We start from the raw sequence: 20,974 nt of genomic DNA, 5'->3' as shown, positions 1-20,974 counted from the left end.
GGTGCCGCGGAGAGACACCTTTTGTAGTGATAATCAAGGTGGGCCATTTCCAGCAGTTAACAAGAACCTGCGAGGAACAGTCAGCAGGCAGGGGATAAACATGGGGAAATAGTTTTACTTTGTGTAATGACCCATTCACTCCCAGTCTTTATTCAAGCCTAAATTAATTGTATCCAGTTTGCAAATTAGTTCCAATTCAGCAGTCTCTCATTGGAGTCTGTGATGTGATTAGGCCCGATAATGGTGTCCCCTGAATAGATATGTGGACACAGTTGGCAATGGACTTCGTTGCAAGGATAGGTTCCTGCGTTAGTGATTTTGTTGTGTGGTGTGTGGTTGCCGGTGAGTATTTGCTTCAGGTTGGGGGGGGCGGGCTGTCTGTAAGCAAGGAATAGCCTGTCTCCCAAGATCTGAGAGAGTGATGGGTCGTCCTTCAGGATAGGTTGTAGATCTTTGATGATGCATTGGAGAGGTTACGATACAACTGCATTTGCTCCAACCCCTCAGACAGAGACAAACACAAGATCTCTATCAAGCGTTCTTACAACTACAATACCCACCTGCTGAAGTGAAGAAACAGACTGACAGAGCCAGAGGCCTAGAAGTTACCTACTACAGGACAGGCCCAACAAAGACAATAACAGAACGCCACTAGCCATCACCTTCAGCCCCCAACAAAAACTTCTCCAACGCATCAAGGATCTACAACCTATCCTGAAGGACGACCCACCACTCTCAGATCTTGGGAGACAGGACAGTCCTTGCTTACAGACAGCCCCCCAACCTGAAGCAAAAATTCACCAGCCACCACACAACAAAATCACTAACCCAGGAACCTATCCTTGCAACAAAGCCCGTTGCCAACTGTCTCCACATATCTATTCAGGGGACACCATCATAGGGCCTAATCACATCAGCCACACTATCAGAGGCTCGTTCACCTGCACATCTACCAATGTGATATAGATATTAAGGTCAGAAGGGACCACTATGATCATCTAGTCCGACCTGCACAACGCAGGCCACAGAATCTCACCCACTCACTCCTGCGATAAACCTCTCACCTATGTCTGAGCTACTGAAGTCCTCAAATTGTCGTTTAAAGACTTGAAGGAGCAGAGAATCCTCCAGCAAGTAACCCATACTACAGAGGAAGGCGAAAAACCTCCAGGGCCTCTTCCAATCTGCCCTCGAGGAAAATTCCTTCCCAACCCCAAATATGGCTATCAGCTGAACCCTGAGCATATGGGCAAGATTCACCAGCCAGATACCCAGGAAAGAATCCTCTGTAGTAACTCAGATCCCACCCCATCTAACATCCCATCACAGGCCATTGGGCCTATTTACCATGAATATTTAAAGATCAATTAATTGCCAAAATCATGTTATCCCATCATACCATCTCCTCCATAAACTTATCTAGTTTAATCTTAAAGCCAGACAGGTCTTTTACCCCCACTGCTTCCCTTGGAAGGCTATTCCAAAACTTCACTCCTCTGATGCTTAGAAACCTTCATCTAATTTCAAGTCTAAACTTCCAAATGACCAGTTTATATCCATTTGTTCTTGTGTCCACATTGGTACTGAGCTTAAATAATTCCTCTCCCTCTCCGGTATTTATCCCTGTGATATATTTATAGAGAGCAATCATATCTCCCCATAACCTTCTTTTAGTTAGGCTAAACAAGCCAAGCTCCTTGAGTCGCCTTTCATAAGACAGGTTTTCAATTCCTCGGATCATCCTAATAGCCCTTCTCTGTACCTGTTCCAGTTTGAATTCATCCTTCTTAAACATGGGAGACCAGAACTGCACAAAGTATTCCAGGTGAGGTCTCACCAGTGCCTTATATAATGGTACTAAAACCTCCTTATCTCTACTGGAAATACCTTGCCTGATGCATCCCAAGACCGCATTAGCTTTTTGCACTGCCATATCACAGTGGCAGCTCATAGTCATCCTGTGATCAACCAATACTCCAAGGTCCATCTCCTCCTCCGTTACTTCTAATTGATGCGTCCCCAGCTTATAACTAAATTTCTTGTTATTAATCCTTATGCATGACCTTACACTTCTCACTATTAAATTTCATCCTATTACTATTACTCCAGTTTACAAGGTCATCCAGATCTTCTTGTATGATATCCCGGTCACTCTCTAAATTGGCAATACCTTCCAACTTTGTATCATCCGCAAACTTTATTAGCACACTCCCACTTTTTGTGCCGAGGTCAGTAATAAAAAGATTAAATAAGATTGGTCCCAAAACCGATCATGTGCCAATAATGCCCCTCTGTCATGTACATTGGCCAAACTGGACAGTCTCTATATAAAAGCATAAATGGACACAAATCAGATGTCAAGAATTATAACATTCAAAAACCAGTCAGAGAACACTTCAATCTCTTTAGTCACTCGATTACAGACCTAAAAGTCACAATATTACAACAAAAAAATCCTCAAAAATAGACTCCAATGAGAGACTGCTAAATTGGAATTAATTTGCAAACTGGACACCATTAAATTAGGCTTGAATAAAGACTGGAAGTTGATGGGTCACAAAGTAAAACTATTTCCCCATGTTTATTCTCCCCCCCCACTGTTCCTCAGACGTTCTTGTCAACTGCTGGAAATGGCCCACCTTGATTATCACTACAAAAGGTGCCCCCCCCTCCCCCCGCTGGTAATAGCTCACCTTACCTGATGACTCTTGTTACAGTGTGTATGGTAACACCCACTGTTTTATGTTCTCTGTGTATATAAATCTCCCCACTGTATTTTCCACTGCATGCATCTGATGAAGTGAGCTGTAGCTCATGAAAACTTATGTTCAAATAAATTTATTAGTCTCTAAGGTGCCACAAGTACTCCTTTTCTTTTTGTGGATACAGACTAACATGGCTGCTACTCTGAAACCTGTACATAAAGGCTGTTCCAGAGGGCAGATGAGCACAAGCAAGAGTACAGAAAACAGGTCTGAGGTAAGATGGAAGACTCCATGAGAGTTGTTAAGAAATAGAACAGTTTTTAAGCTTGATCTTGATACAAGTGGAAAAATCAAGATGATGTAGCTGAATATTGCACATACTGGACTCTGGAAAGCTGGGACTTCGGGGTTACAAGAAAGGGAAGTGAAATAGCAATGGTGAGGGCATAAAGGCACATTTTAACACATACACATAGATTAGAAGATGAATACAGTAATAGTCTGTAAACCTAAAGACTGCCAGGAGAAAATAAAGGTTGCCTGCAAAAGGAAAAATATATTGAATATGAGCTTCTATAATGTATAAAAGGTGGCCAGGAAAGTTCTTTCTTAAAAAGTGTTTTCCTACTACATTAAAAATTCAGGGCTTGTCCACCCTGTTTTTTCCGGAAGACTATGGACAGCTGTATGAGCATTTTAACACTACAGCAACTATCACAGTTCAGGACAACTGTACCTGTATTTCCTCTAAGTCATTCAAAAAGGGCACCCAATCTCAGTCTTCCAGTTGTTGCCTCTTTTGGGTAGACACCCATTATGGGTCTCACTCCCTTCAGACCAAGGTATGTCCAGGCTGAACAGTTCCCCTCCTTCACTGTGTATTTTCCAGCAAAGACAGTCTGCCTAAACAGATGTGCTTACTTTCTCTTCAGATACTGATAAAAGTGATTGTCAACAGTTATAAATTACCACACAACACTTCCTATGCAAACCCACCTTATTTTTAAAGGTAAGCAGCATTGCAGGGGGGGGAAAGAATCTACATGCATGCTCATAAAGCTTAGGACTAACCCTAACATGGATTCTGGCAGGCCTAGTCCTTAAGCCTACCCCCCAAGCATTGGGACCTTCCAGGGACCAGGGACCCTGTCCATTTGCTGGAATAGGAAGAAAGCACTGAGCCAGTATTAAAACCAAGCTACTTATCCAAAAACCCTCTCTTTCTTTGTTGGACCCTGGAGAATCCAGTCTGACCTAGTATATTACTCCTACGCGAATCTTGCACAATTGCGCAAGCGCAGAATTCATCTGCCCAACAGATTTTTTTTCTCTCCACAGAATATAGATTCTGCTGGAGAGGAGTTGCAGTTACACCTTTCACCCACCAGGGGCTGCTGTGGCACCAGAAGAGAGGGCAGCCAGTCAGCAGAGAGGGAGGGGGAAGAGCCTGCCTTCCTTACAGGGGAGGAGGCATGGGATGGACAAAGCAGGCACATGGGGCTGCTGGGGGCTGTCAGAGGCTGGGGTTCAGAAGGGCTCATGGGGAGGCAAACTGGGGCACAGGCTCATGAGCTGGTGGGGTGACAGCATTGAGCCAGGGGCTGCATAGGAGGAGGGCTGCAAGACCACATGGGGATGGGTAAGGGGAGCTGTAGGGACACACCGAGAATCGGATAGCAGGTGTGAAGAGTGAGTAAGTACTTCCAAAACCTGCTCAACAAATCAGAAACATTCTTTTAGCTCTAGTTAAAATTGTATAGTATTTACTCTGGATTACTATGGACTTTTAGTGTTGTGTGATAATGAGGAAGCATTGAGATGTTTGAAATAACTATAATGGATAGCAGAAAAACAAAGCAATTTCCTGGAGGGTTGGAAAGTGGCAAAATTCATAAATGAATAACTAAAAATCGCTACAGATCTTAGATTTTTATTAAATGATTGGTTATTAAGGGTATGTCTTCACTACCTGCCGGATCAGCGGGCAGCGATCAATCCAGTGGGGAATCAATTTATTGTGTCTAGTCTAGATGCGATAAATCAACCCCCAAGTGCTTTCCCGTCGACTCCTGTACTCCAGCGCCGTGAGAGGCGCAGGCAGAGTTGACGGGGGAGCAGCAGCAGTTGACTCACCGCAGTGAAGACACCACAGTAAGTCTATCTAAGTATGTCGACTTCAGCTATGTGAACAGCTACATTATTCACATAGCTGAAGTTGCGTAACTTAGATAGATCCCCCCAGTGTAGACCAGGGCTAAGACAGTGTCTCGTGAACTGTAACCCCTTCCAAACAGTTTAAAACTAGGCCAGCATAATTATGGCAGCCCATATACATTCACTGATGTTACTCTCTTGAGTCAATGTATGCTTTATCCAATATGCTATAGCCAACACTACTCATGAAATCCAGTTACTAGAACTTTTCTGCTGAGAGAAGACCTACCAGCATAATTCTGGAAGATAAGCTTTTCCCATTTTAAAGTCCAATAATTTAAGCCCGCAAACAGAGTTTAAAAAATATCCAAATATGAACAGAAATGTTTTCTTTAAAAAATTTTCATACAGATACTTTCTGAAACATTCATCTTTAACATGAAAATTTCCTATGCTTTATCTCTATTCACAGCGTACAAAAGTTGGTTAAATATTAAAAAAAGGGAGTTACTTAATGCAGTATGAACCAACCATTGCCTTTTGCAATTTAAGGACTGTATTCTGCTAATGAAAAGTATCATTTACTTGGACACAAGAAATCTATCAGTTCAGAAACTCAGTGATTTTAAGATTATGGGATTTCAACAATTTTTCTGTGTTCTTCTTACACCATGTTTTCAGACATGGAGCTCAAAAACGCAAACAGATGAGTTTGCAGCATTCAGAGAGCTATGAACTTTAATATCAACTCTGAAACACTACTGTGACTACTTAAATTCATTTTTTAATTACAGTAACTCCTCACTTAACATCGTCCAGGTTAACGTTGTTTCATTATTAGGTCGCTGACCTATTACAGAACATACTCCTTTAAAGTCCTGCAATGTTCCTTTAAAGTTGTTTGGCTCCCACAGCTTGGTGCTCCTGGTGGGGACCGGGTTGGGGAACGGGGGCTTGCCCCATTCCACCCACCCAGCAAGCCGCCGCACCCCGACCCTGCTCCACGGCAGGAGCGCCGGGCGGGCGGAAAGGGGCAAGCCCCCACACCCTGACCCCACCATGCCCCTGCCTCAACCAAGCTTCACAATCATCATTGGAGAGTACTAAACTGTTTGTTTAAAATTATTTAAGATACTGTATATGTATATAATGTCTTTTGTGTGGCAAAAAAAATTTCCTTGGAACCTAACCCCCGCAGTTATATTAATTCTTATGGGGCAACTGGATTTGCTTAACATCATTTGGCTTAAAGTTGCATTTTTCAAGACCATAACTAGGACGTTAAGTGGAGTTACAGCCATTTGACATGTAGCTAATGCACTTGAGCAGTGTAGCTGGACTCACCTATTACACTATAATTGATAATTTGAAGGTAGGTTAAGCTAAACAGAAACAAGGTACTCTTATTCAAGAATAGGAGTTTCTACACATGGTAGTATTCAGGGATAGGTGTTTCTGAATAACTCTCAAAAGCAGACAAGCCCTAAAATTACACTCTAAGAACACATTCTACAAAAATAAAGCTATAAACATAAAACTTGCTAATAAATGTTCAGATTTTTTTTTTAATTCAAGTGAGATGTTTGATGCTGTACTAACAAATTTTCAAAGAAACATCCGTTATAGAGCAAGCAACTGAAACGTACTGGGTTTGTACGGTGGCGCTCAAAATTCTGGGGTACCAAGAGACTACTACTACTTTTTTTTCTTTTTTTTAAATAGAATTTCAGAACCAATGCCTTATTCTCTGGGCTACCAGTGCTGGAGTGTGCCTAAGCATCCAATCCAAGTTTCACAACACAAAAGATTAAAGGGAACTGATTAAAGAAATATACCCAGTTAATCCTGGCAAGTGTCCTACACCCTGTGATGCATAGTAAATTGAAAAACCCCAAAAGTCACTGATTAAGGGAAAATTCCCACCTAACCCCAGATATGGCAACCAGTCGGACACTAAGCACGTGAGGAAGAACCAGCCTGCCAAGCACCTGAGACAGAGAATGCTTGGTGCCATCTCAGAGCACCAGCTCAACCTTTCTAGTGTTCTGTTTCCAGATAAGGCCTTCTCTGATGCTTCAGAGAAAGGAAACCAAGAAAACTCTGCAATACACTGCAGGGGAAAAATCACATGATACATCCTAACATCACATTTGACTTTTTCGCAGCCACATCACATTGGTGGCTCATCGTCATCCTGTGATTGACCAACACACCCAGGTCTTTCCCCCTTCTGTGGCTTCCAACTGATAAGCCTCCAGCTTGTAGCAGAAATTCTTATTATTAGACCCTAAGTGCATGACCTTACCCCTGTGTACTACTGAATTTCATTCCATTTCTGTTTCTCTGGTCTTCAAGGTCATCCAGACCTAGTTCATTCAGGGTTGAAAAAACAATTAGGAGTTGAAAAAACAGGACAGCTTAGGCAGGAGAGGATGAGATCTAACTGAAGAACATGAGGGCAGCTTTTAAAAGGTACAATTATTAGCAGGATGAAGCCTTGTTTTGGGTTGAGTTAAAACCTCATTTGATTGACACCCTTCAATTAATGTAACTGTAAGGATAAGCCCCCACCTAGGACAAAAGGAGCATGAAAACGAACAGCACTTTTTGATGAGTGTTGGTGGGGATGGGGACACACACACACAGAGAAAGAGAACCTAAGGGTATGTCTACACAGCAAATAAAAAACTAGCATCTGGCTTGTGCCAGCCGACTTGGGCTTGCAGGGCTCAGGCTGCGAGGCAGTTTCACTGCTGAGAGAGGTTTTTGTGCCGGGGTACAGGCTGAAAAAAAGTGTTCTTGGTGCTGGGAGCAAGAGAAAATGTTCACTGCTATTTGATTCCTTCTTTGTTCAGAAAGACATTCCTTGTAAATAAACAAAATTGGACAAAGAAATACCTGGCTATCACCAATTTCTCCTCCTAACTAGAAAATCCCAGGGCCTCAAACTCTAACTAGCCACTCAGGTCAAAATAAGGCAACGCTGGTGTCAGGTGTGGGATTTAGTTTCCAAGGAGAGAGACTGTGAGCAGATACACTTGTTGGACCAAGAGGGAACAAATGATAGCAGTGCTCACAGAAATGTAAGATGGCCAAAAGGTTTAAAGCAAGATCTAAAATAGGAGCTGGAAACTTCTCAAAAGGAATTAAGTCAAGACCTAAAAGAGCTGCTAAAGGTTTGCCAGAAAGGACCCAAAGGGGACTTGCAGGCTGAGTTGAGGTCCCTACTGAAGCAGCAACTACTAAGTGCCCAGCCAGATGGGGAAACCCAGCCAAAACACACCCAGGCAGGAATGGTAAATGAATTATAAGGTAACCAACAATCTGACTACAACTGATCACAGGTTTTTTCATGAAATAGTAGAGACAAAAGAGGCTTTGGCCAATCTGGAACTAGCTAACCAAGATGAGCTGCAGCAAAGACTTAAGACTCTGAATATTTCACTCCAGGACGAAATGAAATGGTCACGGATCACAGCAGAAGACAGCTGACTGGATGTGGAATTGAGCCAGCCAGAGTACTTGGTATGTACAGACATTTACAGAGTTTTCTACCCCATTTAATCCACAGTGGCTAGACTATCCAGCTCAAATAATGCAAAAGCCCTCTATCTTTGAGGGAAGAGCTCCTTGGCAGGCTTATTGGCTCAATTCACCATTACAGCTCAAATGAATGGTTGGGGAAAATGGGAGAAAGGAGGGTTTCCAGCAGCCCACTTGGGTGGGCCCAGGTCTGACAGTGCTGCAGAACTTACCTGCAGATGAGCGACTGAGGCCATGACTACAGCAGCATAACTATGGCGTCGTAACTATGCTGGCATTGCCCTATAGCGTAAATGCAATAGACTACAATGGAGGGAGCTTTTCTGTCGCTATAGGAACACCACCTGCCTGAATAACAGTAGCTAGGTATATTGAAGCTTATGTCTATCAACTTAACTGCATCTATACAGGGAGATAGGTTGGCATAGATACGGCACTCACAGGTGTGGATCTTTTCACACTGCTGAGCACCACAGCTGTGGATTTAAATTTTAAGGGTAGACCAGGCCTGAGTTATTCAGACCTGGTACAAGCCCTTGATCTATGGTTTGGAGCTAGCCATCTATCTGAGCTGGCCACAGCACACAAGAGATAGGCGAGTCAAAGAAACAACCCCACCTAAAGTGACACAGGACCTACAGAACCTTATGTTCCTGTTGTACCCCAATACCAGTAAGGTCTTCCAGGATAAATTCATGATGGACCACTTTATAGATATTCAGCTGGACTTGCAGATTAAAAATCAGAGAAAGGAAGCCAAAGACACTCCAAAGAGGCTGTGGAACTTGCTAGAAAACTTGATTCTTGCAACAGTGTACCAGAAGAGGAAGCAACCACTAGTAAAGAAAATGTAAGCTGATCGCCATGAGCTGTGTCTAATATGTATGATAAAAGAGGGGTTTTTTAATTTGGTTCATGACTTTACTGAACGATTAAAAAAAATGAAATCTTGTTTGTAAAACATGGGAAATTGGCAGTAATGCAAAGATTTAAAGGAAATGGTTCAATTAAATGCTGATACTGTGACAAAACTGGCCACAAAAAGAACTACTGTTATACATTTTAGGCAGGCCAACAAAGATTGTCACAAATATCTAGAGGAAGCCTCCTTCCCAGTACAGGAAACTGGGGGAACACCAAGCTCAAAGGGAAAAGCTTGGAGGTACAACAATCGGATCCACAGTTTTACTTTAAATCTGGGCAGCTGAATAATAATAATGGAAATTTGGCAACTGATTGTGTAATGGGATCTATAAAATTCACTCGGATGATGGACACTAATAACTGATATGCTTAAGTGCTAAAAAGGCTAGGGAATCAGGGATCCATAACTGAACCACCTATTTGGTCTCAAATGGCGACAGTGACCATGTCAAGGGCACCCATCCAAAAACTGGGAAAGTTGCATTTGAAGATTGGACCTCTGGAATTCAAGCAAGAAGTCTGGGTGCCTGAAACAGTGCATAAACTAACAACTGACTTGGATTTCATTATGGCTAACAACTGTGTAATCAATGCCAGGAAAGGTGTTTCTCAAATTCAGTCTGTGGAAGTTCCCTTTAAAGATATGGCTCATGTGAGACAAATGATTTGTAGGCAGTTGGTATGCAGTGAATGAATTATCCTTCCCCTAGGGGCAGAAACCGTTTTAACAGCTACTTGCTGTGGTAACTTTCCAGCAAGGAAAAGGTGGTGAGTAGTTGAAACCTGTTTTGAGACCCAGGGTCTTGGGGGAACCTTAACTGCTAAAGTTGTTGTGGATCTGAAAGAACAACTGATTCCTGATCATTTGTTGAATGTTTCTGACAAGCAGCAAATAGTAAAAAGGGGAATCATTCTTAGTTGAAAATGATTCTTTTGGACTGTTCCTGTCCTATCCATGTTTCAAAACTCTCTTCATACTGGACACAGATGCTTACAGCTTGGGAGACAGAATTTCAGCTTGGCTGCCCAACCCCAAATCTGAGAATGTGGCTGTAAAAAATGAGGCTGGAAAAGTTGTTACAACAATGACTCCCCTATTCAAACAGGCAGGGTCTGCCTTACCCAACAAACTCCACAGAAACAATGGGCATTTTTCAAGGGCTGATAGCAAGAGGGTCCCTCTCTGGCAATTGAAATAAAGTCTATCAGGGAGCAGAAATTTCCAGAGGAGTCTGGTTGTGAATAAAAATAAATTTGGATTAGTGAGGTGAAACATCTTGAAGACAGACACCATACATACATACACACACAGTTAACCCTGAACCATTTTATTTGTTAAATTATTCCTTTTCTTTTAGTTTGAAATAGGTTATTGGGTGTCAACATTTTTGGCTTCATCAGGATGACGAGCCAAATCAGAGATGTCTGCACGCTTCAATTAACATAACTGAAAGGATAAGCCCCCACCCAGGACAAAAGGAGTATATGAACCCACCCAGGAGTTTTTGCTGAGCAGTTAGCATGTGTATGTGTGTTCAAACAACATGCACAGAAAAAGATAGCTTGAAAAAAAGCTGAAAGCGCAGATCTGACCCTGGAAGAAAGGTTTGTGGGTCAAGGTGCAGGTTGAAAAGAGTGTTCTTGGTGCTGGGAGAAAAAAAAAGTTTCCTGCTATCTGATTCTTCTACGTTCAGAGGCACAGGATTACATGCATTCTTTGTAAATAAAACAAGATTGCAAAGAAGAGCCTATCACCAATTTCTCCACCAAACTGACACATCACCCCAGAGTCCCAAACATTGACTAGCCAGTCAAAAAAGAGCAATAGTACTTAGGCACCTAGCACATATATGTGCTACTGAAAGTGCCATTAGGCACTAACTCCCATTGATTTTAATGGAAGGTAGGCACCTAACCTGCATAGATACCTACTGGATTTTTCAAAAGCACCTATCTGCATTTCTAAATATCTTCAAAAATCTGGCACACATTGATTAGACATCAACTTATTTACCGCAATTAATACGTTGTTTAATAAATCCATTTTAAATGCAAAATATCTTTATGCTTACTTTTTTTGCGATGTGCCCAGCACATTTACAGGAGTTTTATTTAACTAATAAAAAAATTAAAATGCTGGTTTTGTACATGTTTAATTGAATTCCAATTTCCATCCAGTGCAGCTTGACACAAATCCAAAGTAAAAAAATTATCTAGTATGTAAGCATGTAATTTGCCATTTTATAGTAGAATAAAAATGTAAAAATTAAGAATCTGAATAAGTACATGTTAAGCTAGATACTAGCTTAAAAGGTATATGGACCCTGGCTATAAAAAGTAGTACCAAATTTTGTTAAAGGCTAAATTAGTTTTCTAATCAACATGTTTTCATAGTTATTCCAACCAATGACAATGAACCTTTAGGAAAACAACTAAAAGCTGCAAATGCAAAACAAGATTAAAATCAATTTAAATCAGTGTTTCCTGATTTAAATCAAACCACCCTGCCTGAACTTACAATCAGAAAGACTAACTTGTTATTCAAGAGCATTACAAAGGAGCAAAAGAAGGGCCCCAAGCCAAATACACCTGGTGCCTTTTTGCAGGTTACCTTTAAATCTTCAAAACTCAAGCATGACTACATAGTCTGGCTTCCCAGAAGAGTCAGCATAAAAACTGAAGCTTTGTCTAAACATAATAATGCCTTTAGAGATATTTCTACATGCCAATATTCTTACCCAGTTTACTCCCCTAACCCCAGAAACAGGGTGAAGGTTGAGAATAAGGGGGAAACAAGTGGTTTTCAGTTTGTTTTCCTTATAATTTACCATGTCTGAAAAGCATCAGTTATATTCTTTACAGAAATAGAAATTCAATGGAAGTATTAGAGACTTCCTTTGAATCACTTCAAGCACACTGATGTTTAAAAAAAATTGATCTACGTTCACCCATTTCTTCAGTATTTCTCCCATTACTTCAGTCAGGACACTGCCATTATTTGACATCTCCATTGTGCCCTGGTACATACTCTTCTTAAAACTCTGTTCATTCCATCCTATGGTTAGAATGTTTTAAGAAAATCTCAACCAAGTAATTTGATAGCGAATACATCAATATCTAGTTGTTGCCCTATTATCATCATCTCCTGAAAAAATTCAGAGTATTTGCCCATGCCTAAGGCATAGTAGTAATCTTATTACACGAGCAGTTATGTATGCAATGAATGTTTATCTAGGTCATCTGTTCTATTCTTGGAAGAACTGTGATGTGATTTATTGTTTCATTTGAGGAATTTCTGAATAAAGACATTACCAAGAGATACAGTGGAACCTCAGAGCTACAAACGCCTCCGGAATGGAACTCTGAACAAAATGTTATGGTTGTTCTTTCAAAAGTTTCCAACTGAATGTTGACTTAATGCAGCTTTGAAACTTTACTACGCAGAAGAAAAATGCTGCTTTTAACCATCTTAATTTAAATGAAACAAGCACAAGAAACAGTTATTTTTTTTTAAACTTTCCCTTTTTTTTTTTTAGTAGTTTTCGTTTAACACAGTACCGTAGTGTATTTGCCTTTTCTTTTTTGGTCTCTGATGTTGCCTGATTGCGTACTTCCAGTTACAAATGAGGCATAGGGTTGACTGGTCAGTTTGTAACTCAGGTGTTCGTAACTCTGAGGTTCTACCGTATCTAGAGGTCCCTGTATGACTTGGCTTCCAAATTCTAGCATCTTTTTAAAACAAAAACAATTCATGCTGAGATTTACTTATAACCCAATTAGTCTGTAATACTATATATTACATCCATTTGTTTTTTCATTACATACCTATGTAAGCATCTGCTTTAGTAAGAAGTACATTCTCTTGGAAACTAATACCAATAACAAAGGGTAATCAAGGGAGGTCAACATTTAAATCTACAGGCTTTGAAACTGTTCAAGTTATTCTGATCCAAAACATTAGCAACTTTAAAACTGTTATAATAATCCAGCTAAAACTGTGCTGCTTTCATTTTCAATCCTCAATTTCTTACCAAGAAATCCATCAAAACACTCTCTCGTGAGACAAATGGGGGGAGGGGAGGGGGAGAGGGAGAAAACCTGGATTTGTGCTGGAAATGGCCCAACTTGATTATCATACACATTGTAAGGAGAGTGATCACTTTAGATAAGCTATTACCAGCAGGAGAGTGGGGTGGAAGGAGGTATTTTTTCATGCTTTGTGTGTATATAAAAAGATCTTCTACAGTTTCCACAGTATGCATCCGATGAAGTGAGCTGTAGCTCACGAAAGCTTATGCTCAAATAAATTGGTTAGTCTCTAAGGTGCCACTAGTACTCCTTTTCTTTATATGAAAACATGCAGCCTTCCGTATAAATGCTGGGCAGACCATTATAACATACAAAGGTATATCTCCTTATTAAGGAGATAGATGCCACTATGTTAAGGGACACAATAGTAAAAATTATTAAACTGACACTTATTAAATTGAGACAAATCTGATAGGGGAAAATTGTAAGTGTCTGGGTTTGTTTTAAACAAACAATGGATAGTTCATTCCTTTGCACAACAGTTCATTTACTTTTCTATGCACTGAACACATTCAGCAGAGCTATGCAAGATATTAAATCAGGATGACCCTCCAATTGAAAACTTAGTCCAGTAATACCCGTAAATAAAAGCAGACTGTTACCATACACAAAGTCAGGCATAACACTGACTGCAATGCAAAGTATCACTACACAGTGATGACATATGGAAGCAACAACTGCAAAATATAAGGATTCCCAAGAGAAAACTTAAAGTATCAATCCATGAGCTGTAATTCCATCCAAACATCAACTAAATATCTTTTTAATGAGTGCATGTAGCTTATATAAAGGAGAATTCTGCAATATTATGAAAACAGGACAAACTACCAGTACAAACAGAACTATGAATCTTATCTTTCATACTTTAATAAGCTTGCATTCAGTGTGAGCTATAGAATACAATATTTAACGTTTGCTCTCTGAATGTCAATTACAATCCATACATCATTCATAACCCATTGATAAAACAGATCAAAAAACATTTATAAAACTCATAGCCAATGTCGCAGTGTTGTAGCTGTGTTGGTCATTGGATATGAGGGACAAGGTGGTTGTGGTAGTAGCTTTTATTGGACTAACTTCTGTTGGGGAAACAGACAAGCTTTTGAGCTCCACAGAGCTCTTCTTCAGGTCTGGGAAAGGTAATCAGAGTGTCACAGCTAAATTCAAGGTGGAACAGATTATTAAAATAAGGAGTAAACATATTGCAAGAACTCATTCAAAATGAAGTAGGCAGTTAACACCTCTATGAGTCATAGGACAAAGGAGAGTTAGTGGGTTTCAGACTGCTCTAATGAGACAAAACCAACATCTCTATTGAATCCATGATTTTTGGTGTCTAGCAGAATTATAAATTTAAGTTCCCAGGCTTGTCTTTTGAAGGTGTTGTGCAGGTTACCTTTGAGGATGAGAGGTCAAATACGGAGTGATCATTTTGTGAAAAGTGTTCACCCACTGCTAATAGGGTGTTTTTGGTTTTTTATGATTTTTCTGTGAGAGTTCATTGAAGAGCATAGGGATTGACTGACTAGTTTCACACACACAGTTGGTGTTAGGGCATTTGATTCACTGGTCGAGGTACATCATGTGTTGTTACAGGCATGTGCAGGATCCATGGATCTTGAAAGCTGTGTTGTGGGGGATATGAGGGACAAGGTGGGTGTGGTAGTAGCTTTTATTGGACCAACTTCTGTATGCATCATCGTAGTAGCAAAGTGGCTGCAGATTTTGCATCTATTGTTACAACAGCCCTGCAGTCTGCAATGTGGCACCATGTAGACAAGCCCTAAGAGTGTCTTTTCCTGGTTTCTCTTAGGTAAATTAGAAGAAGGCATTCTTAGTCCAGAAGAAGAACATCCATATGGGGAGTTATTCCAGAATAACCCTACTTTATTCTGGAATAACTTTAATACGTAGTCAAGCCCAAGTGGGGGAAGAAAGGGAAGAGGGGACCATTGCCAGAACCAGAAGACTGGGTAGGAGTAAAATGGCCAGAAGGACCTGGACTGACCAAAACCCCAAAGGCTCTCAGAAGTGAGGAGGACTTTGAGGGAGGGAACAGCATATAGATATGTGATGATCTAGTTTTACCTCCTGCCATTGGAGTTTCCTGAATTAATTCCTAGTTGAACTAATGCATATCTTTTAGAAAGACATCCAATCTTGATTTAAACATTGCCAATAATGGAGAACTTAGTACAATCCTTAAAAAAGTGTCCCAATGATTAATTACCCTCACTGTTTAAAATGTACACCTCATTGCCACTCTGAATTTGTTTAGCTTCAATATCCAGCCATTGGATCATCTTATATGTTTACCTGCTAGACTGAAAAGCCTATTATCAAATATTTGTTCCTCATGAAGGTACATATAGACTGTAATCAAGGTCACCCCTTAACCTTCTCTTTGTTAAACAAAATAGATTGAGCTCCTTGGGTCTATCACTGTAAGCATGTATTCCAATACTTCAATAATTTTTGTGACTCTTCTCTGAACCTTCTGCAAGCTATATTCTTCTTGAATACAGAATTGGACACAGTGTTCCAGCAGTGGTTGACTCAGTGCCAAACATAGAGGTAATATGCCACCCAATTCCTCAAGAGTTCCCCTTTTAGGCATAGATCTACCTACCTTTTGTGCTATCAAAGGGTGCATATACATTGCACACTTCTTTCAGGGGCAGTGTATACCCAGGCAGCCCTCCCAGCATGGTTATAAAGAGCAGTGCAGACTGTGAGGCAAGGGTTAGATGAGCAAAGACACATCTGAAGTGTGATATGTTTCTTGACTCGCCTAAGCCATGCTACCCCAGCTACACTGCGTCCACACTGCTGAAACTCTTCCACACCACAGAGAATGACTCAGACAGTGGAAAAAAGGTGAAGGAAATGGGGAGGCACTTGGGAAAGGCCTCCCCGCATCAGAGCCTTTTCTCGCTGCAATGAAACGTTCCAGCAGTGAGGAGCTGCTGCAGCCTTTCCCAATTGACTACCTTCTGCAGCCTCTCACCGATACATGGAGCTACACACAGCAGTGTGGACACAGTATTCTTTTTGCTGTGATGTGTAGCTACAGGTAAACTACATGCCACTGCCACAGGTGTGAAGTGTAGATGTAGCCAAAAAGTGAAGAGTGTGTGTATGGTTAAGTTCTGGTACAAAGCCTATGTTCCTTATTTTATCTGTCAAAGATCTATTAAGCGTTAAACCACAAGGGTGGAGCTCTGGTGAGAGTATGCATAAACACATGAGGGCTGAAGCACTGGTTTCAGGATCCACTGCAGAGTCTCCACTGCCAAGACAGGTTATCAGACCAGCAACATGTACCTGAGTATCCCGGAATTAAGAATAGTCATAAGTCACTACCCAGACCCAGGGAGCTTAGCAGCACATGGGACTCAGCAGTTGGATCCCTCACAACAGGCTGGTATTTGTTTAGAGGGAATGGAACTAGGCCAGGTTATGACAGAGATCTTACTTTTTATTCCCCCTTTATATGGGAGTGCTTCATAATAGAAAAGCAGCAATCCAAAAACACAAGTATTGCTACCAGACGGCCACAATTATCAACTTAGGACTACAGTGGCCCACTCCTAAAAACCTGGAGGATCATACTGACAAAGGCTAACGTGGCTCAAGGAACTCTCCACCTAGCCTGAATGAAGACAGACCTCTGACCAAAAGACTCCCAGGACTGGTAAGGAAACTGATGGAGCCAAGTGTTTGTTATTTTTTCTATAGATCTGTAACTCTTCTGCTTTCAAAAAGAACACGTGTGTATAAATAGTTCCTTTGCAAAAACCTGTGTGTTCCTTATTTTAATTGTAACATGTCCCTGAAGGACAGAGTGATGAATCACAGAGTGACGTAAGAACAAGATGCAAGCCCACATTTAAAATGGTCATTTTGAAGCTGCTGGAACATTTTAAAATATGTATTTTAAATAGATGAAAGAAGTTTTGGAATTTGATGTGGAGTGTTTATTCTCCATTAAATTAAATACTAGACTATTTATATCTTGCTGATATGCTACAGGTAAAACAGAAGAGCACTGAAGTGGTCTCAATTCATTATAATATATGCTCTTGCCATAAGAGTTTATTGGTATTCCTACATCCCTGATCATCTTAAATTCCTAAGCATTTAATTTCTTAACACTTTCTACATATACATCAGTACTGTTCTTTAACTCAGAAGAGATTACTTACAAGTAACTCTCCCTGATTTTCTGCTCACTAGTACTAAATGTGTGCTGTTTTTGCATTGCTTCTAGTTCCTACTGGCCTGTAGAGCATGCTTTTTATGAACTATATGCATTAAAATAAATGGGGCTTTACCTCATAAACAAGGACTGCTTTCGTGCTCTTTAGCCAAGAATATCACCCTGAGGTACAACAAGCAAAAACAGCCTGAACTGTTGGCTCCTTAGACAACCACATTACACACAAAGTTTCAGGATTCCTTGAAACCTAAAAAAATTGTAAGACCATTGGCAAGGATGGTACAGTCTTTAGGGTGCTAGCCTGGGACTTGGGAAACCTGGGTTCAGGTCCCTACTCGCCCACAAATTTTCCGTGTGACCTTGGGCAAGTAAGTGTGCCTCAGCTCTCCATCTGAAAATTGGAGATAATAGTACTGCCTGCCTCACAGGGATGTTCAAATATATTAGTGATACGAAATGCTCAGTACTACAGTAAGTACACAAGATAGAAACAGAGTTACGAGGAACTGAAGGCTCAGGATATTGGTAATGAGAACACTGAAACACTAACCATTTTAGATCATGTATTCAAATCTAGCCCAGTTTGGTAGTAACCAAAAGTCACTGCTGTCTGATGGCCTATGCAAAGTGAGTTGGTAGTCTCAGTCCTATTGTTAAAGTAAACCATTTCCACAATATAATTGTTGCTGACAAGCATTCCACTTGCCCAGAAGAGAAACTAACATCCAAATGACAGGTTTCAGAGTAGCAGCCGTGTTAGTCTGTATTCACAAAAAGGAAAGGAGTACTTGTGGCACCTTAGAGACTAACAAATTTATTTGAGCATAAGCTTTCATGAGCTACAGCTGTAGCTCACTAAAGCTTATGCTCAAATAAATTTGTTAGTCACTAAGGTGCCACAAGTACTCCTTAACATCCAAATGGACATGAGCGCTGAACTATAGTCAGGCCTAATAATGGTCTCTGTAAGTCATGGATGAGGAAAACTGGAAGAAGTTTACAATACCCTCCCTCATCAACTGTCTTGTATCTGCCCTGACGATAAAAAACTTCAGACTACACGTCTGGAAATTTACCATCTTTATTTTAGGGAGTGCTGGTAGCAACCTCTATATGAAGGCTAACACTTTTCAAAGATTCTTGTGACCTTTTTTGTGAAGTTCTAAGAACAGGTTCCATTGTATGAGGCTGGCCTTTCAAATTAAGCGAGGAGAAAGAAAATACTCTTCCCTAACCCAAAGGCTTTGTCCCAGGATATTTTGTTCAGATTTAGCCAAATTATAAACTGCTAAAAATCACCATTTCACTTCTCTCTTCCATTGCTCAGGAAAACTGATAGAATTAAGGTTGTACTAGCATCATAAATTCTGCATTTTCTAACTTCCGAGTCCTTGACTTTGCAACCTAAAAGGATGTTTTAACAGTTGGAGGTGCAGGAGGGGGGTTTGATGTTGGGGTTTTTTTTGTAATTATGAGGACATTACAATTTACTTGGAAGTTTTGCACTCAAAAGTGACTGAAAATGGCATCAGTCATGTACCAAACATGCTCACTTTACAAGTAAAACAATGTTTCTTCTGTCAGCCCTATGAACTCCACCTGTTCTGCAAGCCAAACTATCCCCTCAGTCACACCTGTGTAACCAATATTCATTTTGTGTAACCCCATTGCCATCAATGTTGCACAGATATAAGTGATTAGAATGCTATAAACCCATGGTTTTAAACCTGAGGTCCACAGACTATGTCTAAGGGGTCCTCAAAAGGTTGCCATTAACAAAGAACACTGGTTTTCGACCTGTGGTCTGCAGACCCTTGGAGGTCCACAGATTGTCTAAAATTTCCAAAGGGGTCTGCACCTCCATTTGAAGTGTTTAGGGGTCTGCAAATGAAAAAAGGTTGAAAAACACTGTTATAAACAATTATGTCGATGCACAAGAAGGAACAGAATCCAGCTCTCACCTATGTTGGGTCTGTAGTGCTATAAGGAATAAAAAGTTTTAAAATCATATTTTGGTAACTAAAAATAAGCAGGTGTGTCTCTGAATAGATACAAAGAGCAAAACTATTGAATAAGATGCCATTTTTACAGCTACTTATCAGAAAAGAACCATACTTTAAGGATGAGGGTAAAAAGAAAAGATTAGGGCCCTGTCTACGGACCAAAGTTGCACTTGCTTAACTAAAACTGACTTTTAAATGGATTTAAACTAGTGCAGCTTGTGTTTAGACAAGGAATCTGCCCCCAATCTTAAATCGAATTCTATGCAGGTGTATCCCTGTGCAGAACTCCACTGAAGTTAATGGGGCTCCTCCACTCACACAGAACTCATGGCAAGACCAAGGCCTTAGTAACAAGTTATACATCAAATTTCAAGTGTACCTATGGAAAAACATTGCCACAATACATTTGCATGTGTTAGTTTGTTCCTGATTATTCTTATTAGCACTTTTTAAAAATCTTCATTTTTGTAAACTTTCCTAATGTCATGTTTCTCAAAAGATTGCAGAACTGCAGCCATTTGGGGAAAATATAAATCAGAATGTTTTACTAAATAGGAAAGGAACAATGAAGCCATGACAATCTACCATCTCAAGGCCTAAGCAAACATTTAATTTGAGGTTCATTGCACTGATTGAATGACCATAGCCTCCACCCCCAGTGTCTCAGTGGGCAATAACGTGTAAAAGACTACAAACTTCACTATTCTACCTTTTCAAAACGTTAATCTATTAATAGAGAATAATGATTAAGCATTGCACTTTAAAAGTTATGCTATTTGAGCGATAAAAACAGACAAAGCACACAAATGCTGATAAATTTTAAAATTCCCTTTCAAACCAAGATCGTATATCAAGTTTCACCCTACAGCAAATTTTAATGAGATTTATAAAAAAGGAGCTTACCATAGTAAAGCTAATAGAGAACTTCCTCTAAATACAGAAACAAAGATTGTGATTTATAGTAAACAGGAACAATAAAGATAAGCATTTTAACATACCTACATTATCAAGCGAGGCACCATCCACAGGAAATTACGTTAAAGTAATTTACTCCGAAGTTTTTTTCCCCTTTACAATTCAATAGCAAGTTTTAAAAATCATCCTTGTAAATAAAAATCATTTAACACTCTAGAGAGCCTGTACATTAACCACACTTAACATGGACATTTCCTTCATAAATCTGAAGGCCCTCTTCTGAATGCAGCTGTTTGAAAATACATCATAAACAGTAAAAAGAACAGGAGTACTTGTGGCACCTTAGAGACTAACAAATTTATTAGAGCATAAGCTTTCGTGGGGCTACAGCCCACTTCATCAGATGCACAGAATGGAAC

The 20,974-nt window shown here is 40.3% G+C and overlaps 1 protein-coding gene across 5 annotated transcripts in view; it reads right to left on the bottom strand.

Moving 5' to 3' along the window:
• Positions 1-20,974, bottom strand: part of SIAH1 (siah E3 ubiquitin protein ligase 1) — a 106,087-nt gene that overhangs the window by 6,858 nt on the left and 78,255 nt on the right. The gene's annotated exons all lie outside the window — the stretch shown is intronic.

Source organism: Lepidochelys olivacea (genome assembly GCF_965140295.1).
Source record: "Lepidochelys olivacea isolate rLepOli2 genome assembly, chromosome: 12".
Classification (NCBI taxonomy): Eukaryota; Metazoa; Chordata; order Testudines; family Cheloniidae; genus Lepidochelys; species Lepidochelys olivacea.
The sequence above is the reverse complement of the archived record's forward strand: the minus strand, read 5'-3'. Positions and strand labels throughout refer to the sequence as shown.